The 27,891-nt window shown below is 39.1% G+C and overlaps 1 pseudogene; it reads right to left on the bottom strand.

Moving 5' to 3' along the window:
* Positions 1–632: 632 nt before the first annotated feature.
* Positions 633–27,763, bottom strand: LOC120235120 (annotated as a pseudogene).
* Between the last annotated feature and the right edge of the window lie 128 nt (positions 27,764–27,891).

Genomic DNA, 27,891 nt, shown 5'->3' with positions numbered 1-27,891 from the left:
TTAACATGCAATAAATGATAGTTCATATAAAATAATAGAACCTGGGACATGAATGGCAGAGACAATACTACTCTATCATGGTTTGCACATGGTAGGTATTCACAAAAACTCAGACAGAAAAGAGAAAGTGGAATGCACAATATAAGCAAACATATGAAGTTAAAAAATATATGTGAGGGCAGATGATGACAAATTAGATGGATCTAAAGGTGACGCTATAAAGTTTCCTTGTGTTCATGATCTTAGGAAAATCTGGGAGATCAGGGTACTTGGACGTTAACTCCTAAATAGTAATTCATGATATGAGTGTTAATTACATTATCTTTTATAACAGGTACAAGTTTTACTCCAAAATGATCCAGAACTGTAAGAAACATACCTTGATTCTTCTACATAGCAACTATTTTTCTTTGAAAAATTTTTGTTGCTGTTGTTTAGTTTCTATTTTATAATCATAACTTAACTCTGCAATATAGCTAGACTTGGAGGAGAGTAAGGAAAATATGGAACCCATAGTACTGCAGTGAGCACACCAAGATTAAAGGATATTTCGATCAGATGAGGGTAAGGGGTGCTAACCTGTGCTACAGAAGGAATGGTCTGATAGTTAAGATAAAACACAGTCAAATTTATTAGGTTTGTATACAGTCAGAAATGATGATCTTCTTGATGGTCTTGCCATTCTGGCACCCAAAGTCTCCATGGCTTCCACAATATTCCTGCCCTCTTTCACCTTGCCAAAGATCATGTGCTTACCATCCAGTCACTCAGTCTTGGCAGTGCAGATGAAAAAATGGGAACCATTAGTGTGGGTCTAGCATTTGCCATGGACAAGATGCCAGGACCTGTCTGCTTCAGGATGAAATTCTCATCATCAAATTTCTCCCCATAGATAGACTTGCCGCCAGTGCCATTATGGTGTGCGAAGTCACCCTCAGACATATAAGTCCCAGGATAATCCTGTGAAAACAGGAGGCTTTATAACCAATTTCTCTGTCTCCAGTGCTCAGAACACAAATGTTGTCTTCTGTCTTTGGAACTTTGTCTGCAAACAGCTCAAAGGAGACATGCCCCAGGGCTTGCCCTCCACCACGATGTTGAAGAACACAGTGAGGTTGTAGGTGGCTTCAAGGGGCAGCATCTGTAGGACCTCTTTGAATCTTCAGTTCCTTAGGCGATCAAACACCTAAACCGTCTCTCTTTTCCCTGGCTTGTGTCTAAATTCCAGGGAGATTTATGCAATTTCAAGATGTTATATGACCTATCTTAGTTTTTAGTCATCCACCACACAAATGTTTGCCGACCAGTCCATGGTCCCATTTGGTCCTTGCTCACTGATCCATAGAGTAAACTGTTGAGACAACTCTCATTCTTGCCTATCTAGGGCTTCTGGTCCAATGGGTCTCTCTGATATTTCCATGTCAGGCTTGAAAACAGAAACATCAAGCTTTTATGCTATTCCCTGGTAAGGTACTTCTCCTGGTACATTATCTATGGCTTCATTTGCCTTGATGCCCAATTTGTGATTTTATCACTTCCATGGGTTTATGATCTAGGAGAAGGGGGCAAATACCCATATTTGTTCTCTGTCTCTTAAACCACATCAGGGACTTGTGTTCTCACTGAGGTTCTAATATGGAGAGCAGAGTCAATACTTTCTCTCTCTAAACCACCATACTTTGTCTTTCTTCTGCTGTCCCCCAGCCTAGTAGATTATGTTTCTAGTATTCAGGGAAGATCTGTCCCTTTATAGTTTTTGATAGCTTCCTTCCAGAGTCATTTTCACCCCTCAAATAATCACTTTGTGGCATTGTGATTTTGGAAAATATAAACGAGGAATTCATAGGAAGCTTCTGTTTTCCACTTTTACCTTGTCACATCTATATCCTGAGGAAATTACTAGAATAGACAGATTATTTGCCTGAATTAGGTGAGCAAGTGGAAAAGGGAAAGCGGGAACTTTAGGAAAAAAATCCATTCATATTTCAACATACTGTGATAATGACAATACATTGCATTACCTTACAATTTGATACATAACTTGTAAATTGATAGAAGCCCTATATTGGTTATTGAAATTTGGTCAGTCATCTCCAGCAATGCACTTCAGTACATTTTTATTCACCTGAATTCTTTATCCAAATAAAAGAATATTCTTTATTCTATTGTTTGGAAAAAAAATTCTGTACAAATGCCTTTAACTCACCTGATGAAAATTTAGATTAGTTAGTTGTTAATGTCTGGCGATCACAATTCTGAGATTATAATGGCAACAAACAAACAAAAAACAACAAAGGAGATTACGCCAATCCAGACTTTCTTCTTTTGGAAGAATCCTGAAAAGTCAATATCAATTTTTGCCCAAGGCTTCTTGATCACTTCCCAAGGGCATAAAATTACTTTTGGAAGTTTTGTGCTAAGTAGTATAGTATATACTATTTTCACTTACTAAAAATTTTATTCAATATAAAAATCAATTAGCAGCTTGGTAGAGTCCCACTTTTAGTCAATGCCTTCATGGAAATAAATTTCTGATCTGTGCTTTGTAGAACTGACAAAATATTAGGATGTATTTCACTTAAGTTTTGAATCTAAGGAGTGTTACATGGGTTTGTAATTACTTTTATTTCCCAGGAAGTTTCTCTACTAGATATTCTCTTCACACCAACCTTAGGATAAAAGTTAGCATCCCTCAGAGATACCTGTAGGATTTGATGTTCTAGCATCAACATTTTTAATAACACAGCACAATAAAATTGGGGATTGGCAAGGTGATGACTCGTGGTGTAAGTCTTCAATATTGCTTTTCTAAGTGTCCAAATAAATACTTTGGTTTTGGACATAAACTCTCAGTGCTACATAGAATGATTTATAGTTACAGGTAATACAACCTTTTGGGAAAGTTCCTAAAGCAGCTTGTGATCTATGCTAGTTGTGAAAGCCCAAGGATGAGTGCAGCTGTAGGACTTCTTGCTCCCATGACTGCAGCAGGTATGTTGTTAAAATATACTTCTATTCAAAGTGTGTGTGATGTTATTCTTGAAAAAAATGATGTCTCCGCGCCATCTGGCATTTCTTGGGTAGGCACTGCACCAGCACCATGTGGTGAAGTGCTAGGGGCAGGAAATTGTGGTTTATTTCATTGTTTTGCTAACAAAGACTCAGAAGTCAGTAATTGCTTGACATTTCTGCAAGTGTCTTCCAGTTGGAGAGAACACACTTAGACAATGAAATAATGAAAGGGTTGTGCAATGAGTTTCTATGTGTGTATGTGTGTGCAATACACAAATTTACCCCAGGGGTATGTGAAGGTCTGCTTTTGTTTCTGGAGAAGATATAGAGTGATTTGACGGCTAACACACTTCTGTTCAAACTGAGTGAAGTAATTCAAGGAGACACACATCTTTTTTTTTTTTTTTTTTTAAAGTATAGGGAATAATATTGTATATTTACTTTTTAAACCCCATTATTTTTCTTTTTTTTTTACAAATAGTTTATTGTCAAATTAGTTTCCACATAACACTCAGTGCTCATCCCCACAAGTGTCCTCCTCCATGCCCATCCCCCCTCCCCCCCACATCCATCAGTCCTCAGTTTTTGTCAGCATTCAAGAGTCTCTCATGGTTTGCCTCTCTCCCTTTCCCCCACCATTTCCCCCCTTCTTCTCCCCCTTGTTCCTCAGTTAAGTTCCTCCTAATCCTCCTATACATGCAAACGTATGATATTTGTCTTTCTCTGCCTGACTTATTTCGCTCAGCATAACACCCTCAAGGTCCATCCATGTTGCTACACATGGCCAGATTTCATGCTTTCTCATTGCCATGTAGTATTCCATGGTATAGATAAACCACATCTTCTTGACCCATTCATCTGTTGATGGACACTTAGGCTCTTTCCATGTTTTGGCTCTTGTTGAGAGTGCCACTATGAACATTGGAGTACGTGTGCAAGGAGACACATATCTTAAAAAGTTAGGATTTCAGTTTTCTGTTTTCTTCCTGACTCAGATACATGATATATAAAAATTAGGGACATCTCTTGAATTTTGCCTGAGTGTAGCTGGTATTAGTTCTACAGTTTGGACACATTCATGTAGAATAACATTATAAGAATCCTAGTGTCAGGACTTTCATCAGGAGCATTAGAAAATTCCAGGCATAGACTTTCGAAACCACCTTACCTGTAATGTCTCTGACTAGGTGTCAGGTTAATGTGTGTGGTAGTATTTGTAATAATCAAAATCATTGCTGCACTTGGCCAGAACTTCACAGAGTGGCTAACTACAGGTCTTACTGTACAATTATATTTAAAGTCAGAATGATGGACTTGAGATTTCATGAGTCAAAGAGACCAGGATGATTTGGGCCCCACCACCTATTAAGTCTGAAGAGGAAAACTTACTAAACCCACTAAACCCATATCAGTTTCATTATGAAATCAATAATAACTTACTTAAAGCATTGTTTTAAAGATTAGTTCAGAAAAGAAGTATGAGATCACAGACCTGGATTTAGGTTTCAATAACTTTTAGTTGAATCTTTTTAGGTAAATTTTCAATTACCTTAAAAAAAATCCCCACTTCGAATGCTTTTTAAAATGAATAATGACTCCTAGCAGAGTTTAGAGTACAAGGGGTGTGCCTTTCTCTTTGATTTTTGATTTTATTTTTCAAACAATGAATATCTTTTCCCCCCAGATTTTTCGTATGATAGGAAGAGTAAGGGTTTTGGGTTTGTGTGCGTGTGTGAATTTTCCATTTGTGTCAGTCTCTTAGATTTTAGGAGATGGGTGTCTATTGCAGGAGATGAGAGGTTGCAAGAAAGCAGTAGCGATCAGCTCTGCTTCAGCAAAGCACAGAGGGTGTGAATTGTCTAACAAGTTGCAGGCTTTGAATAACGTTGCTTCTGAAACTCATTCATTTGTGGCAACACGTTGGCTGATCTTACTTGGCACAATCTAAAAGATAGTCTGCACTGATCAGTTTTCTTTCTTTTTTTTAATGTTTATTTATTGACAGAGAGAGAGAGAGAGAGAGAGAGAGAGAGCATGTGGGGAAGGGGCAGAGAGAGAGGATCCGAAGCGGGTTCTGCACTGACAGTAGAGAGACTGATGTGGGGCTTGAACTCAGGAACTGTGAGATCATGACCTGAGCTGAAGTTGGACGCTTAAACAACTGAGCCACGCCAAAACCCCTGCACAGATCAGTTTTCAACTGGATATTTGGACCACATGGACATAGCCAGCCTTTAGTTTCCAGAAACTTCTCTGGGTCATTTGGCATTGTTTTACATTGGGCAGGAAAGAAGCTAGTCATCTGAGCACTTGCTTTTGAAAAACTCTCAGTCCTGAATAATTGAAGAATCACCCATTTTTATTCTTAGAAATCACTTGATCATTTTAACATTCAATCAGTTATTTCTTCATGCATTCAAGTTTTTATTTATCTAAACATTCATATATTCATGCATTCAAGAAAGAAGTTAAATGTTGGCACAGGTAAGGCATTGGGTTAGGTCACCGATTCTGATGAATTCACCTGGACAGATGTTCAGTGTGCTCAGCAGGATTGCAGGAGTCCTCGTAGGATTGCAGGAGTCCTCGTTTGTATTAGGTTTCTCCAGAGAAACAGAACCGATATGTTTGTTTCTTCCTTGTAAGAAGTTGGCTCACTGCAATTACGGAGGCTGAGAAATCTAAAAATCTCAAGTTTCTAGGTTCAAGACCCAAGAAGAACTGATATTTTAATTGGAGTCTGAAGGCAAGAAAAGAGCTATTATCTTGGTTCAAAGCAATCGGCAAGAGGAGTTCTCTTTCACTTGTGGAAGAGCCAGACCTTTTGTTCAAGTCTTCAACTCATTGGATGAGGTCCACCCACATTACGGAGAGCAATCTGCTTTACTTAGTCTAATCAAATGTGAATCTCATTTTAAACGCCCTTATGGACACATGCAGCATAATGTCTGATCAGATATCTAGGCACCCTGTGGCCCTGTCAAGTTGAGATGCAGAACTAACCACTACATTGTTTTTACTGTTGAAATGATAAAATGTTGAACTCAATAAAACATCATATTATAAATCAAATTTGTCTTTAGAATGTTTATTTTCCAGAGTTTGATAGTTCTCCTTTAGGGAGTCTGTCATATCCTCTCAACAGTAGGATTTATTTTAAGTTTTCTTCAAAATTCCAAGTACTCCTAAAAGTTATTGACCAGTGTCCTGTTTTGGAATCCTCCTAAAGTTTGTCTATTTAACTGTTATTAAAATATTCAAATGTCAATCCAGCCCTAGGAAGGAACAACTGTTACTTCAACTTTCCTAAACTCATCAACATTTTGAGGACTGTAATATTTAAGAGCACTTTTGTCTTATATTACATATGTCCTCAGATATTTCAAACTTTCCTGTGTGCAGAATTTCCACTGGAATGATTATCTTTATTCAATTGCCATAAAAGAACTCCCACACCAAGAAAGCTGCCTTGGATTTTTATATATTTTAAGCAGGTTCATAAAAAATAGGTCCCTTGCCCTTTTGTAGAGAGAAAAGAGCAATAAATATATTTAATATCACTCATAGAAGTGAACATAAAGTGAACTTCATGCATCCTGATTCTAATTGCAAATCATTCTTGCTCTTTTACGGTCACATCACAGATAACCAGACTCAATCAGAGGTTACCTTTAAAAGCAAATCCTTGGCCCAGCCTACTTCTTTCCTCTGACTCTCTGTCTCTCACCCTCAGGCCCTCTGGATCTCCTGTTCTCACGGCTAAATTCAAGATCCTCACATGGGCTCTTGCTGTGGCTCTGGGATTCGGAGTCACTCAACCTTAGTATACGGCGATACCTCAAGTTAGAGGAAATAAGTGTGACTTCATCTGAATTAGGCCTTCAGTGAGAATGTGTGTTAACCCATATGCCCTTTCATTGATGCTCCTCCTCTAGTTAACAGTGAAATTTAAATAAGACAAAAAAGGGTTATTAAAAATTAAATTTGCTCTGTGTTCAGAGATGCAACGAACCATGTCCAAATAAATAAATAAATAAATGAATATTTTAATCCTTTGCTCCCAGGCTGGCCCTAACTATAGCTAGAAGAGTTAGCTATAATAAGTGTGGTGTCACCTTGGAGCGATGTTCCTTATGCTGCTCACACATTTCTCCTATGTTCTGACCTGTCGGTAATAATAATAAACACTTATGTGGTACTTACCATATGCCAAGAGCTGTTCTCCACCCCTCCTTCTACCAAAAAGCTTTGATACCCTGGGATAAACTCTCAGTTCTCATGTGGTGCCACTTACACCACCCACACCCGGAGTTCTCCAAGGGGGAGTGTTTTCATTATCATTTCTCCATGGACTTCCTTTCCCTGATAAAGTATCTACCATCCAAAATCTCACCAGAGGACGCAGCTCTTACTCTGGAAAACTCTATATTCCAGAGCAAGTCTTCCTAAATCTCACTAAAGAACACTTCCTTCCTTAGTGGATGAATTTTTCATTTTAATGATCAGAAACCTCATACCCTTGTTTTAGGTCTCTAGACCTAAACTTCCTTCATAAATAAATTCCATCTGCCCACAAGGCCGACATCCAATGGCTTATAGCTAGTTGAATTTTATTTTGAGGGCGAAATTATGGACAGATCTTTCTTCCTGAAATTAGTTAAGACACAATTTGTATAGAATAAAAAAATGATTCCATGAAATCAGATATTAGATTAAAATGCTTTTAGAGCATTTTAACATAATTATAAGATGATTAAACTGAAATTCAGAGATTGAAAGGATAATTTTTTAATGGAACACTTATTCTAAGTAGACTATTAAAAGATTACACTGCATAAACAATCTGAAATTTCAAATGTAAGTAATAACATAGATTGGGAGTTCTTCTAGTGGAGATTTTTAGGCATCATAATTTTCTGAAACTGGTATATATTATGGAAATAATTAGTTGCAGATTTTTAAAGTTCTAAAAAGAATCCATTTAATCTCTATCCCTTGAGTATTATGTTGTAGAATGTATTCATGTCCAGATTCTTTCTTTAGGTGAACTGCTGGACTTGAATGAGACAGAATGTAACAGAATATTGATGGAAAAGTTTGAATATTTTTGACAGTTGAAATAGCTTCAGGCTTTCTCCAACATTTATGACTTTCTTTTTGGTTTTACAGCAGTACTTGTGTAGGTTTTGTGTATCTCTCATATTAGCTGTCTGGAATTGAGAGATGAGGTGAGGTCTGGAAAACTCCCCCAGCAAGGTCAAGTTCCTGTTGACTAATTCTATGATTGCCAAGAACAGTCTCTGAGTCCTTGAGGCCAAAGATTGTGGTACAGGCTCTGCTTGGAGCTGAAAGTGGTTTCTGAGAGGCTTCAGCTCAAGGGATGAGGAGAGGCTCCAGGAGGCCTTCAGTCACACATTCACAAACCAATGTGATGGGGGGAAATGGTGGCTCTGGTGAAGGCTCTGTGGGTGTGATGAATGTCTGAATGACTCACGGTGGAGGGGAACGTTAACAGGCCTCCCCATCAGATGCCATTTGCTATAATTTTCATACAATACACTTGGAAAGCCCCCCTATGGAAGAGAGGTTGCTGTCATTTGTCTCTTTCAAAAGTGCTCCAGTAGAGAAAAGCATTTTCATTTTCAAAAATCTTGACAATCCCCTAAAGGCTGTCTAACTAGTCAAGGTATCTGAGCCCATTCCCTCACCCGAAATATTGTTTATTCTCCTTCTTTGAGATTTGTCTTTCCTCCTACTGAAACTTGAAACACAGGAGGCCCAAACTGGGGTCAGCTGTTCATTACTTCTTTCAGCTGTGTCTTAGCTACGCAGGGTTAAACTCTCTCCTTGGGTCTTTATTCTGTTTTAAATGTTATTTTAAACACTAAATGAGCTTGGAGAACTTGCATCCCCATCACCCTGTTATAAAGGTAATAACTTCCTATTATAGGAATGTTGGTAAAGTAAAAAGAAAACAAAACTATTTATGGTTCCACTCAACCGAAAAAATCCATTGTTTATAAACACTAATTGTCAGTGTTTTGGTTTTTTTTTTTTTTTAATCCAAACTCCTCAGCTCATACCTTTTGCCCCATGTACAGCTGTCTCACTGCTTTCAGTGTCGACTTTTATCATATATTTATAACTGTTTTGAGAGTTGTACACATGCACTTTGGAGAATTTGGCAAGTGAAAAAATGTATATACAAGAAAACATACCCACTACCAGTGATCACGTTCTAGCATATTTCTCCACCAGTCACGGTTCACTATTAGCATGAAAGAAGGTTTCTTTTATAGCCAAAAACTTTCTATAAACATTACCTATGAAAGCTGAATAAAAGGCACATTTTAGGGATCTGCCAAACATTTTTAAAAACAATGTCTTCAGAGTATTTCCAGTCTGTTATTTGGTGAGGAAACAAAGCATATGGACCATCAGTGAGAAGCCTGGATCCCAGAGTGATTTCTTGTACACAATCTTGCCTTTTCTCCCTTCCTTTTGTAGACTTTGTTCTTTAATAAACATCTTGTACCCAAACCACATCTCCAGGTCTGATTCCTGGTATCCATATCTATGACACTCAAAAGAAACCAGAAAACTTGTGTCTCATTTTGATTTTTCCTCCAAAGTCCTGCAAATATGGATTCCCTGGAAATGTACCAAGATTTACAGGAAGACATGGTAACTTGTATTCTCTTAGGCCTTTTATATACTTCTTATCAGCTTGGTTTTATCTGTATCTTTAGAGATATTCCTCTTTTATTGTATTTGTATCTGTATCTTTTATTTATTTGTAGTTCACATGGAATATTTCAAAACACAGATTATGATTATTTTTTACATAATAAAGGGTACTGAGTACCTTACTGAGGGCAAGGTGCATGTTAGATACACTTCCTGTTATTGCTAAGAAATAAGACTGAATGAATAAATTCTACTTATGTTATAGTTGTAAACAGATTACAAACTTGAGACTTTTTCTGAAGTACAAGTTTTAAATTCAGACTCTTCAGAACCTAATGGTATCATAGAGTACGCCTGAATTAAGGCTAGGAAAACAAAGATCCCAACTTCTGACGGTGTTTTGGCAGAATCACAAATATGATGAATTTCAAACATATGATCTTTGAGTTAGAAAGCTTTTATTCAATGTTCCAAATGACCCTGCATTTCCCGTAGATTTATTAACAAAAATGTACAGAAAGAAAGATTCTGCTAGCTTTTCACTGGCCACGGTCAGCCCAGACAGAATCATTTACTATGTCAATTACACAGGAGAAATCACAAGTGATGATTAATTGGTCTAATTTTCTATGTGATTAATAAAGCATTCTGCTTACTCTTCATGTGTGACTTTTTTTTTCTATAGAAAAATCCCCAAGAGGGTGATTTTATATTGTATTTTTACTTTTCTCCACTGAACATTTTTTTTGAGAAAACTTTCTGTTGAAGTATCACTCGTGCAACAACGTGCACAAATCCCAAGTATACGGTTAGATAAATCGTCACAAAGGGAATACATTCATCCTACCAAGGCCTGACCAAGAACTAGAAACTTAGTTGTACTGCACAGGCTTCTTATGCCCTTTCTTCTCCTCCTCCTCCTCCTTATTCTTCTCCTTCTCCCCCCGACCCCACCTTCTTCTCCTCCTTCTTCTCTCTCTTCTTTCTATTTTAATCACCTACTACTCATCACAACAGGTGCACTTTTAAATTCCCTATTGCACCCACCTATTTCACCCATACCCCAACCCACCTGCCCTCTGGAGATGTGAATATTTTATTCCCTTCTCTCCTTCCCTCCTTGCCTACCCTCTTATTTCCTCCTCCTCTCCCTCCTTCTTTCGACTTTCACCTCCTGCCTTCTCTTTCTTCTTCTATTCTCTATTTTGTTTTGTGGAATTTTTTTAAAAAATATTTTTATTTATTTCTAGGAGAGAGAGACACACACACACAGCATGAGCAGGGGAGGGTCAGAGAGAGAGGGCGTCACAGACTGAAACAGGCTCCAGGCTCTGAGCTGGCAGTCAGCACAGAGCCCGACGCAGGGCTCGAACCCACAAACCGCGAGATCATGACCCAAGCGAAAGTCGGACGCTCAACCGACTAAGCCACTCAGGCGCCCCTGTTTTGTGGAATTTTAAAGGGAACTTTCAAGGTATGATATAAATGTGTGCTACAGAAGAGTTTTCATTATATTATAGAGATATTACATATCAAATTACCATTTGATCCACCATTTCTCATATTTAAATGAGTGGGTTCATTGTTTTTAATAAATTTGTTTTAAAACACAATACTTATTGTGTAACTATTAGTACTATTTTAAAACTAATTCACAAAGGAGTTTGTGTAAAAATCAGCTACCTTCCATTCATGCTTATGAGCATCCTGAACCCTTATCATTGAAATGGAGATGTGGGGAAGTGGCCTACTGACAAGGCCTAAGTTCTGGCAGCTTTGGGTATTTTCTCTGAGGAGACGCAAAGAGTGAGCATTATTTCTCCCAACACCGAGCTTCTTCTTTTCCAGGCTGGCATTGTGATAAATACCATGAGCAACCAAATACCCTCGATATTCTCTCAGGTTTGATTCTGGTAACACCAATGGGTAGAGATAAAGACATTAATGAAGTGAAGCAATTTGGACTCTGACTAGTGAAGTGTGAGGGAGAAATACATCAAATGGTTTCAGTTACAGCACTGGTGTAACTGAGCAGAGGGAGTGTTACAGTGAGCAGCTGGAGGGTTTGATCTCAGAATCAATAGCTTTCACTTGAAGGACACATAGTAGAGGGTCTGACCATCCCTTTGCCCTGTGAAACACCGATGTTTTTCAGGCAGCTTAAATTTTTGTAGAAGCAAGAAGCTGGCAGGATGCCAAAATAGGAGTTTGCATAAGGGCTAAAATAGTGTCTAGAGGACAATTCAGTCTCTTTTGTAGCAATTTGGGGCCATTTTTCAGATTCAACGTCTGACATAAGCCATGGTGACTTGTCACTTGCCTGCTTCAATTTGCATGGAGTGGGTTGGGACTCTGATGAAGAGGGTCATGAATGAGCTTATGAATATGAGTTAGGACTCCTATGATCCGAGAGGTCTGGCAACTTAAGTACTTTACATTATTTATGACCATTCTATCACCAGTGTTAATATGCCCACATAGAAGACAATTTCAGGGCACAGCAACTCTCATATAATAGCATTGATTGAAATTGTCCTTTTGAAGACATGAAATTAATCACTAGTAAGAGAATCAAAGTCTCTGATATTCCCTTTCTGTCTTCTCTCTCTCTCTCTCTCTTTTTAAAAATAAACTCTACCCTCAACACTGGGCTCCAACTCAAGACTCCAAGATCAAGAGTTGCATTCTCCACCGACTGAGCCAGCCAGGTGCCCCTGATATCCCTCTTATGGAGTGTTAGTTATGGGTAGAGAAATACAGAAGATATGATACAAAGGCAACTGTGAGGGAAGATCCCAGAAAAGTCTTTATTCAAAGTTAGAGAGCTTTTATTAACTTATTTTTTTAAAGTAGGCTTCACTCCCAGAATGGAGCTCAGCACAGGGCTTGAACTCATGGCCCTGAGATCAAGACCTGAGGTGAGATCAAGAGTCAGATGCTTAACCCACTGAGCCATCCAAGTGCCCGTAGAGAGCTTTAATTTTATTTCTTGGCTGAGTGGCACCCATAAGAATATCTAAGAAGGGGAGTGACACTGTATCCGTGAAAGATGACGTTTAATCAGGCAGAGGTCTGCAGGATGTAATGGAGAAAGATACCTAAGGAAGGGACAGTCAGTTGTCAAGGCAGTAGCCAAAAGTCCAACTTCCAGAGAACTATTACCAGCCCTAGAAAACTCTGGGCCTGAGATAAATCATTAGACTCTGGAAGCAGGCAACCACTACTCAGACTAGAAAACATGCCCTTAAATTGCATGCTCACTCCAACTAGAAGATACCAAATACCATCTTGTACAAATGAGAACAAATCTGTTGACGTCAGACAAAGCACAGCCAAGGGATACCAGGACTGGTAGCATGTGTGCTGCAGGTAATCTGGGTAGGGATGTGTTGAAGGTCCCCACAAAGGGACCACAGCTAGCCTCTTCTCAGAGCACTGAGACCCACCAGCAGGAAACTCAGTGGTGTCTCAGACCACTGGGGTACGATGCCATCTGGCATAGTGTGGCCAAAACACTCATCTCAGGTCCTCTTCTGACTGACTTGGTCAATGGTAGAGGGAAGGGAGAAAAAGGTTTGCAATAGGGAAATCTGGAAGGTTGAATGGACAGAATTTGGTAATAAATTGGGTGTGGCCATTATAGAAGAGAGAAGAGACACAGCCAAGCCTAGGTCATGGTGTTCAAACTCTTTTGAGTTCTAAAGCTAAGGATAGTGTGGCTCTAAGGATAGTGTGTAAGAGAAGTGTGAAGGCTTGAGAATGTAAGTGTGGAGAATGTATACATTCACAGATCTAAAAAGAGAAGGAGGCTGGGAATGAACTAAAGAATGAACAGAAAAGGTGAAGAAGAAAGTGCTATCATAGGAATGAGAGGAAGAGGAAGATCTAGTGTGGGGGTGGTCTATTGGATAGGAGTGCGCTAATTTGGCACTAATTCTCCAACTGCAGTAATTTCATTGTTGTTGGAGAGCATATGGATGTTTTTACCCAAGAAAGTGAGAGAGTCAAATTTTAATTTTAAGAAGATGATTTTGGCAACAAAATGAAGCATGCAGTTAAGGGAGAAACTGGAGACCAGGTGGCCAGTTAGAAAATTAGGTAATAAGAACAACCCTGAAGCCCTTAAGCATCTATAAAGCTGGATAGAAAATAATCGTTTTCACTTTGAGAAAGAACTTTCTATTTTATTTTCTTGCAGTGAAAAATGAGGTGAGAGTGAGATTTGGTAATTTAAAGCGAATATCTTCTGTTTATAGAATCCAGGAAAATGGGTTGCAATGAGAATCAATGTCACAGATGGATTAAAGATGCTTTGTGTGAGAAAAACAGAAAGATGTAAAGAAACTAAGGACACAAAAAATATAGGATTTCTAAGAAACAAAGGTTGTCTTTTTGTATAATTGTTCCGTGGAGGAAAAAGAGAAAAGAACATTATTCCCCATCCTTGAGAACATGACAGTAGAAAAGAATGGCTTTTAAAAATAGTTTTTCTGGAGACTCTGGCTCCATAACTTTTGACCATTTCAGATACGTGTGTTTACAAACTGAATCTACTATACCCTACGATGTCTGTTAAGCAGACATTTTGATATATGAAATGATTTATCGAGAGCTCCATTAGGGCAAAGAATAGATTGAAGTCTATAAAAGTACAAAATTCAGGGTATCAAGTAAAATGAGCTGAATGTTTGAAGGTACTTGGTTCCTGTTTAAATTTATGTTATAAAATCTTTCCTAGTTTAAAGGAAAAGAAGAAAAAGTGATGGTAAAAGAGTATCAAAGGAAGTGATCATGTGATGAAATGAAACGAAATCAGTTAAAGACACTTGGAAAATAGATCAAATGGAATATGTGAGTCAGACGCTGTGTTGGAGACTGTATGTTCAGAATGAGGATAAAACCCTTATCTGTTGTAGATTAATAATTGTAATAGTAATAAGAATAATAAATAGCAATAGTTAACATTTATTAGCATCTGTTATTTACCAGCTAGTGTTTATGTGTTTCTAAGTTTTCACTTATTTATTTATCACAATAACCTCACCCATGCTCAATGTTATAGAGGAGGCACAATGAGATTAGGTGCCAAAGTCACACATTGAGCTCACTCTATCATCCTGCCTCCTAAAAAGTCAGGAAGACACAAGTTGTGTCAGGCAGTATTGGCTGGGTTATGTTATGGTAACAAACAACTTTTAAAATCTTAGTTGTATCTAACAATAAGGTTGTTTTTTTTTTTGTTTTTTTTTTTTAACTTTATTACAGGACACTTGGTCTGCTTCATTTCTGGACTTTTCCTGAAGAAACAGGCCCTTTTGAGGACACTGTTCACCTTTAGGCAGAGGAAATAGAAAGCAGTGGAAGAACCATGCGATAAGTCCTACAGCTTCTACTGTGTATGGAACGTATCACTTCTTCCCTCATTTCTTTGGCTTAAGTAAGTCACACAGTAAGCCTGTCAATGGTGAGAAGTGCAATTCTTCTCTAGGGAGGGCCTTTGGAGTAAGAGGTCCCACAAGGAGGGATTTTTGCCTTTTGTTTTTTGGCTGTTGTTATAAGAGTTTTTAACTTTGCATGGATGCAAATCAAGGGATAGTTGACTTGACATCATTGCACACCAAAGAGTTAATGTTATGACCCTGAAAAGAATTCTTGGCAGTCAGTATTGATTGGGGAATGGCAGAGTAGTAGAGAGTCATGCAAATGAGGGACTATGAAATTGAGAGGAGTTACTTCTCACCATGACCAGGAAGGCCAGCAAGGCTGTGGCCCAAATCCTTGCTGACCAAGGCACCCGGGAGGAAGACTGAATTTCAATAGTATGTCAGGTCACACACGACTGAAGGGAAGGGTTTACTGGGTTGAGAGCTGGTAGGAAAGGGTAGATCAAGCAAAGAGATCACAATCTCAGGATCTGGTGAAGGCTGAGGGTTAGTTCAGATTTCAAGGGCGGGGGGACCAATTTTTTGGGGGGAAGAGCATGCCCTGAATTCCTTTGTCTGAAAACCCCTCCCCTCCATGAATTCCTGGGGAGTATGCTATGAACTCGTAGCAATGTATGTAAAGAAGAACAATTATAGACAGTCCTATTTACTAAAATATAGAGAGATAATGGGCTCAACCAGATCTATATGAACCAAACAATTAGAACGTAAACCCTTGCAGACAGTTAGGTAGAGCAGACACATGATAAATGAGAACAATTTAATTCTTGAATTAATGTTAAATTCTAATCTGAATTTTTTGGATAAATTGCTCATTTTCATGCAAATAAATCTGTTTTCAGGACTCTAAAAATATTTCCACAATGATGTAAATGGTTCTTGATGAATACAACAAAAGCAAGCAATGATCACCTTTTTGGAACTTTGAATAAATTCACATCAGGTGAGGGTATAACATTTAGAAGTAAGACAATTTATTTTCCTTACCAATGCTAAAGAACTGTAAAAGCTAGGCAGCAGACTGGAGCATTTGGGAAAGGGAGACAAAAATAAGATTTAATCTCATCACTCACATATGCGAAAGTTCTAATTTTTGTGTATTCTTTATAGTTTTTCCCATCTACATATAAAAACTATGTAATTACAGATTCCATTTCCCATAAACAATCTTCCATGCTGAAGTCCCTGTGACATTTATAAGTCCCTGTGACTTATAATGGCTGCAAAATAGTCCATGGCACTGACATAATTTAATTCATTTAGTTTCTTCCCAATTTCATCATTATTAATAATATTGCAGTAGATGGCTGGATAGAACATATGTATAAACATTTTTGTTTGTGGCTGTTGAAGCAAAATTCCAAAACTGGGGTTACTGGGTCAGAGGTTATAAATGCTTTATGACTACATGTAAATTGATTTTAAAAAATGACTACACCAATTTAAAATGTGAATGCAATTCGCTACACGCTCACTGGGTTTAGGGATTATATTTAAAGACCCTATAAATTGAAAAATCCATAGGAAGATATGATATTGTGTGTTAAGTTTTATGTTTGAATACTTGTGGGGCTGAATATTGTTTTCATGTGTTTATTTACCAACAGCTTGGATCATTATTCCTTCATTCAACCCGTTCATTCAGTCCCTGCACAAATATTTTTTTGAGCACCCACATTGTAGATGTGAGGCACTATCTCTATTTCCGAGCACACAGCAGTGGAGAAAATAAATCTCTGTCTCTATGAATTTTGTTTTCTAGGGTAAAGAAGACAATAAACATAATAAGTATTAAAATTGTGTAGTATTTGAATATTGTAACTGCTATGGAAAAAATAAAGCAGCATAAACGTTAAGAAATTTGTTGGAAAGAAGTTGCATTTATGAGTAGGGTTATCAGTGAGAAGTAAATGCTTGAACAAAGACTTGAACGATGTGGGGCAGGTCCCATGTACGTATTTGAGGAAAGAGTGTTGAGCCGGAAACACTAGATGGTCCGAAGTCCCAAGGGGAGGCATGTCTGATGTGTTGGAGAATCGGGCCAGTTCAGCCAGAGTGAAGTGAAACTTTGACTTTTATGCTGACGATGTTTGGTTGTTTTTCTGGTAGGAGGATCAATAGAGAAAATACATAAACCCAACAGAAGAAAAAGTTTCAAGAAAGGGGTTAACAAGACCAAAATTAGCCAAAATATCCAAGAAGAAAATGAAAACAATATAACCGCATTCAATGAAGATGAAGGCCGCTACAGCCCCGTCACGTGGTCACAACCCAGCTAAAGAGAGACACTAAACGGAGTTTAGCTGTGAGCCCAGAATGAGAATACTGATGCTTTATAAAAAGCTTGCAAGTTTGACATGTCCAATGTGGTATCAACAGGCGCTATTAGCAACTGGGATAATTGGGAAACTATCTCAGGCCCATCCCCCAAATATGAGATCAACATTATCAAGATATGGGTCCCCTGGATAATTTTTTTTTGAGCGACTGTGTTGGGCATTCAGATTTGGAAACCACTGAGTGAATAATTTAACTTTTGGAAACGAAAGTGTACCAAGATAGTTCTTGAAAAAAAATGAATAGGGGGCCCTGGATGGCTCAGTCAGTTAAGCGTCAGATTTTGGCTCAGGTCATGATCTCACGGTTTGTGGGTTCGAGCCCCACGTAGGGCTCTGTGCTGACAGCTCAGAGCCTGGAGCCCATTTCCGATTCTGTATCTCCCTCTTCTCTGACCCTCCCCTGTTCACGCTGTCTCTATCTCTCCCTCAAAAATAAAATAAAACATTAAAAAAAAAAATGAATAAAGTGTTCTGGCTATAACACAGAAGAGCCACGAGGTGGCAGAAGAACTCCATTCTGTAAGCCTCTTGGTTGCTTCCTGCGCTCAGATTTCTTGTTCCTCCAGTTCCCGCCCTCCCCTCCCCCTACTTTTTTTTTTCTGGTTTGTTGGCTCGAAATGTATAGAAATTCAGTTTCTTAAAAGGATTGATGCTAATAGTCCACATAGATCTCAATATTTAAAAATGAATAGAAACAAAAAATACCTAGAGTATCAAGTTACTGAACTATTCAGAATTAATGCCATTAAATATAAGTTTTTGTTTTGTTGAAGCAAAACATGTTAACTGAATAAAACTAGATTTTAGAAGGTCAAATAGCCATAAGTAGCTTTTTTTTTTTTTTTTTGCTGTGTAATAAATTTTGAGGCACAGATTTTAAAGACATATTATTTTATTTTTATTTTTTTTATTTATTTCTAGGAGAGAGAGAGAGAGACAGCGTGAGCAGGGGAGGGTCAGAGAGAGAGGGGGAGTCACAGACTGAAACAGGCTCCAGGCTCTGAGCTGGCAGTCAGCACAGAGCCCGACGCGGGGCTCGAACCCACGAACCGTGAGACCATGACCCAAGCGAAAGTCAGACGCTTAACCGACTAAGCCACCCAGGCGCCCCTTAAAGACATATTATTAATATGCGTTATATATGCTAAATTTATTCTTAAGAAACACCGTAATTTTTGTTTTTATAAAGCTAAAAAACTCTAATGGTAATTTTATACACTGAATTCTAATGAGAAATGTCCCGGACTCTGAATAGTCAAAGGTTACTGGATTCAAACACATTCTGGTTTGGATCTAGATTCCACCTCTTTGGAGACTGACCTTGAGCAAATTCCTTACCACTTCTCAGCTTCTGCAATAAAATGAGGTAATAATGCCTCCAGAAGGTTGCCGCGAAGAGTTAATGATGTCAGAGGCAAGTGCAGGATGCATACAAAATTAGGAAAATAAAATATATTAAAAATTCCTTCCTCTTTTCAAATTTTTCCAAATGGCAATTGCTACTTGTGTTTAAGCAAGGCAGAACACTGAATCATCGTGCTGTTAAAAGATTTCCGAGTTGAAAACCTGTGTTCGCTGTTCTGAAATATCTCTCTACTTCCTGTTAGAAAGCACAATGTTCTTTGAGGTGCATTTTTTTTTTTTTTTTGGCTCTATGTTTTGTAATTATACATTTGTTATATAAAGGATATAATGACTTATGGACTATGGTGTTATTCAATACGTTGTGGAAAATGGAGAATGAAGAATGCGTTTTATCAGCAGGCAAGGATTATCCTCTTTATCTTTGCATGTAATTTACTAAAGAGCTGACAAAGTCACAGCACAGGTGGCCTCTCACCAGATCATTCTGCAGACAGTGAAAAAACCGACACTGAGCCTATGCAATCCAATGTGGGTCCCTGTGAGAAATTTGATAAGCTTTTATACAGATTCTTTATTTCTATACTATGAAAGAAAGGAGCTGCTTATAAGAAGGCCACATAAAGACCTGGGTTCTAGACAAGGCTACAGGTAAAGTTGCCGTGAGGATGGTTGGCCGCCCAATATGTAGACACTGAAATGCCTTCAGCTTCACCTTCCATTTGGCTGCAAAGGAGGAAGTCATTGAAACACGGATTAAAGAAGAGTTCTGAAAAAAAATTTGAGACACCGGGAAAAGTATAGGGAGTTTTTGTCGCTGATCAAAGGGTTAGCTACGTTACATGTAGTGATATTTTGATATATATGATTTAATTGTAAGTCAATATTGTGATAGGTATCTTTAAATCTAAGAATTGAAAACCTTAAGAGGATTTTAAATTTTTAGTTAATTTTGTTACAGTATCCTGATGAACTTGGATGTTATGTTTTCCTAAGTCCATTTGGTGAACTTAAGGACCAGAGGGGAACACTTTCAGGAGAACTTGAATGGGAGTAGGGGAGACCCTAGATTTCACTGAGCACCTCCTTATTCCTAAACGTCAAATATTGCCTGTTGTGGCTGCTTCCACTTCTCAGCTAGTTAGCAATCATAAAAATGGAAATTACCTTAGCAGATTGTTCAGAGCATGTTCTAGATGTAATTGAGTAAGAGCCAATGTCTTGCTTCTGCAGTTGGAAAGCCTGGAATAATCTCTCCAACCTCTACTATGAAAATTCTCCCTGTTCTCAAAGTCTCTATCATGAGATACCTCCATCCTATTTTTCCTGATGGCCTGAGTCAAAATGCTTTTTCCCTTTTCTGTGTCCACATAGTCATTAGTTTATCAAGAGGTGTCCAGAAACCCAGCTGCTTTTTACAACCTCTGACACTGGCGTATGGTTATGGGTTTGGCATTTTTCTCGACTCCCGATATCAAAGAAAATCCAAAACATTTTCTCTTCTCTGAGCACTCTCTCTGTCTTTATGTTGGTAAAATAAACAAAGTATAAAATTTATCATTTTAGCTATTTTAAGTATATGATTCAGTAACATTAAGTGTATTCACATGGTTGTACAACCATTACCACTCTGCACTACAGTTTTTATGCATGTGTGGAAGTTTTAGGGTTTAAAAAAATTTTTTTAATGTTTCTTCATTTTTGAGAGAAAGAGAGACAGAGCGTGAGTGGGGAAGGGGAAGAGAGAAAGAGAGAGGGAGGCACAGAATCTGAAAGAGGCTCTGGCTCTGAGCTGTCAGCACAGAGCCCGATGCAGGGCTTGAACTCAGGAATGGCGAGATCATGATTAGGCTGGATGCTCAACTGACTGAGCCATGTAGGTGCCCCCAGTTTTATGGGTTTTTACATATAAAATCATATAATTTGTGACTACAGATAAATTTACTTCTTTCTTTCCAATTTGGATGCCTTTTATTTCTTTTTCTTGCCTACTTGCTCTGGCTGGAACTTCTAATACTATAGTGAATAGAAGCCGGAAATAAAAGAACAAATATTATATGATTTCACTTATTTGAAGACATAGAATAGTCAAAATCATAGAGACAGAAGGTAGCAGAGTGTCTACCAGGGGCTCCGGGGAGGGAGCGATAAAGAGTTATTGTTTAATGGGTATAGAGTATCAGTTATGGATGATGTAAAAGGTTTGGACACAGTGTATGAGCTTTGGCTAAGGCTCTACTTTCAGAGGAAAACATTCAATAGGTGATGTTCTTTTTTTATTATCATAAAACAGGAGTCTGGGAACCAAAGGGGTAGAAGTAAGATTGGCTCATTTTACTATCACTCCCAGAAATTCACTTGGGGAGCAGATTCGTCCTCACAATCTTAGGCTATTCCAGAATACCACCCAGTAAGGCTTCCACTGCATGAAGCTATACTTACCCCTGGTCACTCCTGGATCCTCATGTCAGTGGGCCAGCAGGAAAAGACAGGAATTACTGTATTTGTGGGGAATTTGAGTCTGATTATCAGGAGGAGATAGGGCTGCTGTTACATAATGGGATCAGAGAGGAGTAGGTCTGGAATTTGGGAATTCATGGAGTTGTCTTTGGTGCTTCCCTGTTCAGTGACAGCTGTGAACAGGAAATTGAGTAACCTTGGCTCAAGTTAGTCAAGAAAAACAAAGTCTCAGATTTCTAACGGATAAAGGTCTAGATTATTCAACCAGAAAAGCAACCAAGAGCTGTCAAAATGTTGCCCAAGACTGAGGAACTTGAAAACTGATGATGTGGATTGATGGTGGATATCAGTCATGGCCTCAGGCCAACTGCAGCAGCCAGGATTGTTATATCAAACCATTGTAATAGGTCTTTCCTGACACTGTGGCTGGTCTCAGCTTGAAGGGGACTCTAACATTTTGGACTCAAAAGAAGGCACTCCAGGAACTGTGTAATGATACAGGAAGACTCTACTGGACATAATACCATCTTTTAGTCCATCTTCTTCTGTGGCCTCCAGTTCTATGCAGAACTTGACTAGATCTCCACAAATGTCACCTGACAGAGTTTTCCCCTGTGTCTTCAGTATGTTCCTCTAACTTTCTGCTAAGGGCTTCTCTAGTGCCTTGACATTGGACATTTTAGGGATCCTGCTCAGAGACCTTAGAAGGTCCTGGGATGTTGAGCATCAAGCACCAACTTGATAAAGTATTCTTTTATTGAATTTCTCTCATTCTTTGTTTTATTACCTTCATCCTTCATTCCTGCTTTCTAGAAGAATCACTTCCCAAAGAAAGGACTGCACCCAAGACTTTGTCTCAGATCTCCTTCCAGGAGAACACAGACTAAGGCATAGTTGAAACATCTTATGAGCTAATTGATGGCAGGAAAACCTGCTGGGGACAGAATAGTAGAGATAATACCCATCATGGTGGGCTTGATCAATGAAGTGAAATAGGAAAATTAAAAGTCTCTTCTTGAGACATAGGTGGATTACCTTTCAGTATTCCCTAACAAACTTCCATCACATGCTTAGTTCCCTTCATTTGGAGATTTTATCATTAGCCCAGTAATTGATTGAGTAGAACTAAGTATAAACATTATGCCAAAGAAGTATGGTGTATATTTTGAAGTTATTAATTGGCGTCCCAAGAATGAGAGAGTACACTTCTGCCTTATAGAACTTCTTCTTACTGGATGCCTGATAAGGAGAATGCTAAACTCAAGGATTAATAGCCAAGGGAGAAGTAGAGTACCATTTCATCAATAGTGAAATGTCGATTTATTAAATCTCTCTCAATACAGGCTCATCAGCACAACAAAAGCAAGACTCCTTTCCCCCTAAATCTAACACTGTTCAATTACATGCTCAGAGAGAGAGAGAAAGGAGTTAAGAAGGAGAGAGAGAGAGAGAGAGAGAGAGAGAGAAATTCTGGAGAGAAGTCAGGCTTTGCCTGTGTCTGCTTACTTTGCAAATCTGGAAGGCAGGAGGAAAAAGCAGAGAGCTTTCAGCAGTACTCTTTAAGGACATGTTAATATTTAAGGTACCTAGTGCAATGTGCCCATGAACATCTCCATTACTGAGGATTAGCTACTCCTGTCTTGTGAAGAGTTAACAAGGGTGGGTGGAGGAGCAGAAGTGGGTGGGGAGGGAGATTGGAAGTGGGAGGATCACAATCACACCCTACACCCCAGGGCATTGGTGGTGGTTGAAGAGAGGAAGAGGAGGTGTTTCTTTTCCTCCAAATGTTAGCATTCGCTGTGTTCCCCTTTGTGTTTGGGGGATTTCACCTCAATCCCACGACGCTTGATCTCCTGCTCAAGCTCTTAGTACCTGGTGCATTAAACAATTTCCTGAGCCTGGAAGATGTATGTAAAGCAGTTAATCAAACGTTCAATAAGGTTTAGCTGAGAGCAGAGAAATCTGTAGTTCATTTATGTAAGAACTTTGCCGGACCATAAACAAACAAACAAACAAGGTAAACAAGAGTCTCTGAGATTTACCTGAGAATGCAGAACACTTAACCTGAACCTATTCCTGCGTTAGTCACAGAAGTGCAGTTTACATAAACTATATAAGATAAAAATGAATCTATTTTAGAGGCTGCTGCTGCTGCTGCTTCTTTTTCTAAGGGGAGGAGGAGGGCTATATCTGTGGGCATTTTATCTGTAGAATCCTTTGAACTGGAGATTATTTATAATGACTCAGAAAAAATACCATTATGTACTAAGAAAAAATCTCAATTATGTGTAACAACTCCTCTGTGAAAATGATTGCTCAGCCCAGTCAAGTTCAGAACACAGGTCCAAGGAAACTCAACCAGATATGACTACAGCATGTCCAGATCAGCCCATGATCCTACTGAACTGTTTGCCTTGGCAGCTGTTAGGTGTCTGTGGCTAAACTAAAGCCAGGAAGTAATGGCAACCATCCGAAAAAGGGAATCTCCTGTAGTGACTGGCAATTAATTGATAAACTTACATCCGCAGAGTGTCTTTGAGCAGAATATGATGTGGGAAGTTTATTTGAATCAGATAATGTAGGTTAACTCTGGAAAACTGAATTTGCCTTGAACATGTCTCTTTTCCCCCTTTAAGGCTCTGCTAACCCTAGAGTCACATCTGATTATGGAGAAATATTATTATTTTGGAAGGAATCTGGGATTTGGAACTAGAAAAATGCTATGGTCTGAATGTTTCTGTCACCTCCAAAATTCTTATGTTGAAATCCTTAAAGCCCAATGTGATGGAATTAGGAGGTGGGCCCCTGGGAGGTGGTTAAGTCATGAGAATGGAGTCCTTAGGGATGAGATTAATGCCCTTATAAAAGTGTCTCAGAGAGCTAGGTTGTCTCCCCATGTGAGAACACAGTGAGAAGGCACCAACCATGAACCGGGAAGAGAACCCTCACCAAAAACCAACCATGCTGGTGCTTTGATCTTGATCCCCAGCCTTAAGAATTGAGAGAAACAAACTTCTTTTTTTTTAAATTTAATTTAATTTAATTTTTTTACAAACAGTTTATTGTCAAGTTGGTTTCCATATAACACCCAGTGCTCATCCCCACAAGTGTCCTCCTCCATGCCCATCACCCCCTCCCCCCCACATCCATCAGTCCTCAGTTTTTGTCAGCATTCAAGAGTCTCTCATGGTTTGCCTCTCTCCCTTTTCCCCACCATTTCTCCCTCTTGTTCCTCAGTTAAGTTCCTCCTAATCCTCCTATACGTGCAAACATACGGTATCTGTCCTTCTCTGCCTGACTTATTTTGCTCAGCATAACACCCTCAAGGTCCATCCATGTTGCTACACATGGCCAGATTTCATGCTTTCTCATTGCCATGTAGTATTCCATGGTATAGATAAACCACATCTTCTTGATCCATTCGTCCGTTGATGGACACTTAGGCTCTTTCCATGTTTTGGCTATTGTGGAGAGTGCTGCTATGAACATTGGGGTCCATGTGCTCCTATGCCTCAGCATTTCTGTATCCCTTGGGTAAATTCCTAGCAGTGCTATTGCTGGGTCATAGGGGAGTTCTATTGTTAATTTTTTGAGGAACCTCCACACTGTTTTCCAGAGGGGCTGTACCAGTTTACATTCCCACCAACAGTGTAGGAGGGTGCCCAAGAGAAACAAACTTCTGTTGTTAATGAGCCACCCAGGCTGTGGTATTATGTTATAACAGCTCAAATGGACTAAGACAAAAAGAAAATGATATGCAGCCCCTGCTTTGCAGCTGGCCAACTGTGTGACCTTGGGTAACTGATACAACCCTATTGTGCTTCCATTTTCTCATCTTTAAAATAAGGATTTTAGGGGTGTCTGGGTGGCTCAGTCACTTAAGCATCTGACCTTGGCTCAGATCACGATGTCACAGCTCACGGGTTCGAGCCCCGATTTGGGCTCTATGCTGACTGCTGGGAGCCTGGAGCCTGCTTCGGATTCTGTGTCTTCCTCTCTCTCTGCCCTTCCCCTACTTGTGCTCTGTCTCTGTCTCTCTCTCTCAAAAATAAATAAACATTAAAGAAATTTTAAAATAATACAATAAGGATTTTAGGGGTGTCTGAGGTGGTTGGGTCAGTTGGTTGAGCGTTTGACTCTTGATTTTGGTTCAGGTAAGGATCTCCTGGTTCAAGAGATTGAGCCCCTTTTGCTGACAGTGTGAAACCTACCTGGGATTTCTGTCTTCTCTCTGCCTCTCTCCTGCTCCCACTCTCTCTGTATCTCTCAAATTAAAAGTAAAAACATTAAAAAAAATAAACTAAGGATTCTCCACTATGTTATAGTGTAGAATATCAAGTGATGTGTATGAAGTTATTTATACATAGAAAAGTGCTGTTTACCTCCGAGTCCCAGACTTTCTTTTCTTCCTGGGAAAACTTGGGGATCTCCACAACATGAAATGAATGTCACAGATTGGAAAATTTACCTTTTCTTATGCCTGTCCTTCTGTCTGCCTTATTCTTTGTCCCATTTGGAGGGCATGATGCCATCCAAACTGTGTGTGGTTGTACACCTCAATAACAACTCTGCAGAAATTGAACTTAATGTATGCCACGATACATGTCTGAAAGTCAATGAGCTGTGAGAAGGGAAATGCTGGTTTTGCCTCACTCCCAATGAAATCAAGATGAAACAGCTGTGCCCATAAATGAGGCCATTTGAAGAGTTAACATGGAAGACAGCCCGTCGTAATTGTGAACTTCTGTGGAACTACTCACAGACCATGCTCTAGAAATTAATAAAAGTACTAAAGAAGATGGGAAAGGTATACAAAATGAAAGCCAGATGAATGAATTAGTTTTCCCGTCTGGTTCAGCAGCACTGGTTCCAAAGACTGCTAGGCTCTGCTGGTCTATGGCTTAAGTGGTAGTTTGAATGATTTACACCAAGGCTATGTAGGAAGTCAAAGCCAAAACAGGATAAAAATAAAGGATGATTACACTCGTGTTCCTGGTGGGTAAAAACGCACTGGAAAAAAGAAATAAACTGGTAATTAAAAATAAAGAATTCCTTATGTTTGTCAATAACTTGAAAGCTAGCACACCATCTCTGTCAACATTTCCAACATTCATTGAATTTCAAAAGAACTTCTCATCTGCCCTAATGTTTGTTTGTTCATTCACTCATTCATCTAAAAAAAAAATTACAGTTTCTTCTATGTACCAGATACCAGACTCCGAACTTAAATATACTCCTCATTTAATTCTTAAAACAACCATTCTCAACAGGCATTATTATTATTCCAACTTTTTAGTCAAGGAAATTAAGATGCTGAGCTGTTACTAACATGTCAATGTGATCAATGTAAACAGAAATGGAACTGAGATTAAAATCCAAGTTTTTTCCCTTTAGTACCCAATACACCTTTTACTATAATACCTGTTAGTTACACAATTGGTATGTATAAGTAAGTTAAAAGTTTTGAATTTAAAAAATGTAAAGTGCTTCTTGGGGCACCTGGGTACCTCAGTCGGTTAGGCATCCGACTTCGGCTTAGGTCATGGTCTCATGGCTTGTGGGTTCGAGAGCCACATTAGATTCTGTGCTGAGAGCTCAGAGCCTGGAGTCTGTGTCAGATTCTGTGTCTCTCCCTCTCTCTCTGCCCCTCCCCAGCTCGTGCTCTTCTCTCCCTCTCTCTTAAGAATAAATAAACATTAAAAATTTGAAAAAATGTAAAGTGTTTTTAGCAATTTCTTAATGGCCTCTGAAAATTGGAGGTACCACAATTGGACACTTACACTGACGTGTAGTGCAACCAGAGTGGGAGAGGGTGGTAAAAGTCTGTCTTCCTACTTGTGCCATTGAGCTATATTTTATTGCATCAATATATCATGGTTCATTCTGCCAGGTAGAAGATAATGTCTTTATCTTACTTATTTCAGTTACCACGTAGGCCGTGATTCTTTATCAGAAACCTACATGGGAACCACCTGGCAAGTGTGATAAATACAGATTCCTGTGTTTTATCCCTGCCTTGTTGCATCAGACTTTCTGGGGTTAGGCCAGGGGAGCAGACTGGTTCCTTCCGACACATGCTTAGATTTGAGAACCAATCTCCTAGATGATCCTCCACCCAGAGCCCACCCGCAGTGGTTGGTGGCAGCACTGCTGATCTTCTCCGAGTCTGATTCAGCTTGGAACTTCCAGGCTACTACTTCTGGGCCCACTGCTGAGCCAGGCCCTTCCGTGTATGCCGCATCACATGACATTGCATCTCATCAAAGCCCACATTCCAGGATGCCTCCTAATTCACCCAGGTCTCACTCTGAGTTCAGAGTTGGCCTCCATAGACACTAGGAATTCTGGCACATTTCCTATCATAGCCTCATTCTGGGCTGTGGGCTCTGCTTCTCTACTGCCTTTGGCATCCTGTGCTATGAAGCCAATGTGCCACCTGGATTCCTTCCTGGTCAACATAGGCCTTTAATTCTACAGAAGAAAAGTCTCACCACCAAGTAAATGAAATAATTTTTGTCTGGTTGATTTAGGTCTTGAAATTAAAGATGTAAAAATGTGTATTTACTCAGCTAATGATAAATTAGCAT

Source organism: Hyaena hyaena, unplaced genomic scaffold, assembly GCF_003009895.1.
Source record: "Hyaena hyaena isolate Hyena2069 unplaced genomic scaffold, ASM300989v1 scaffold_122, whole genome shotgun sequence".
NCBI classification, from domain to species: Eukaryota; Metazoa; Chordata; class Mammalia; order Carnivora; family Hyaenidae; genus Hyaena; species Hyaena hyaena.
The sequence above is the reverse complement of the archived record's forward strand: the minus strand, read 5'-3'. Positions and strand labels throughout refer to the sequence as shown.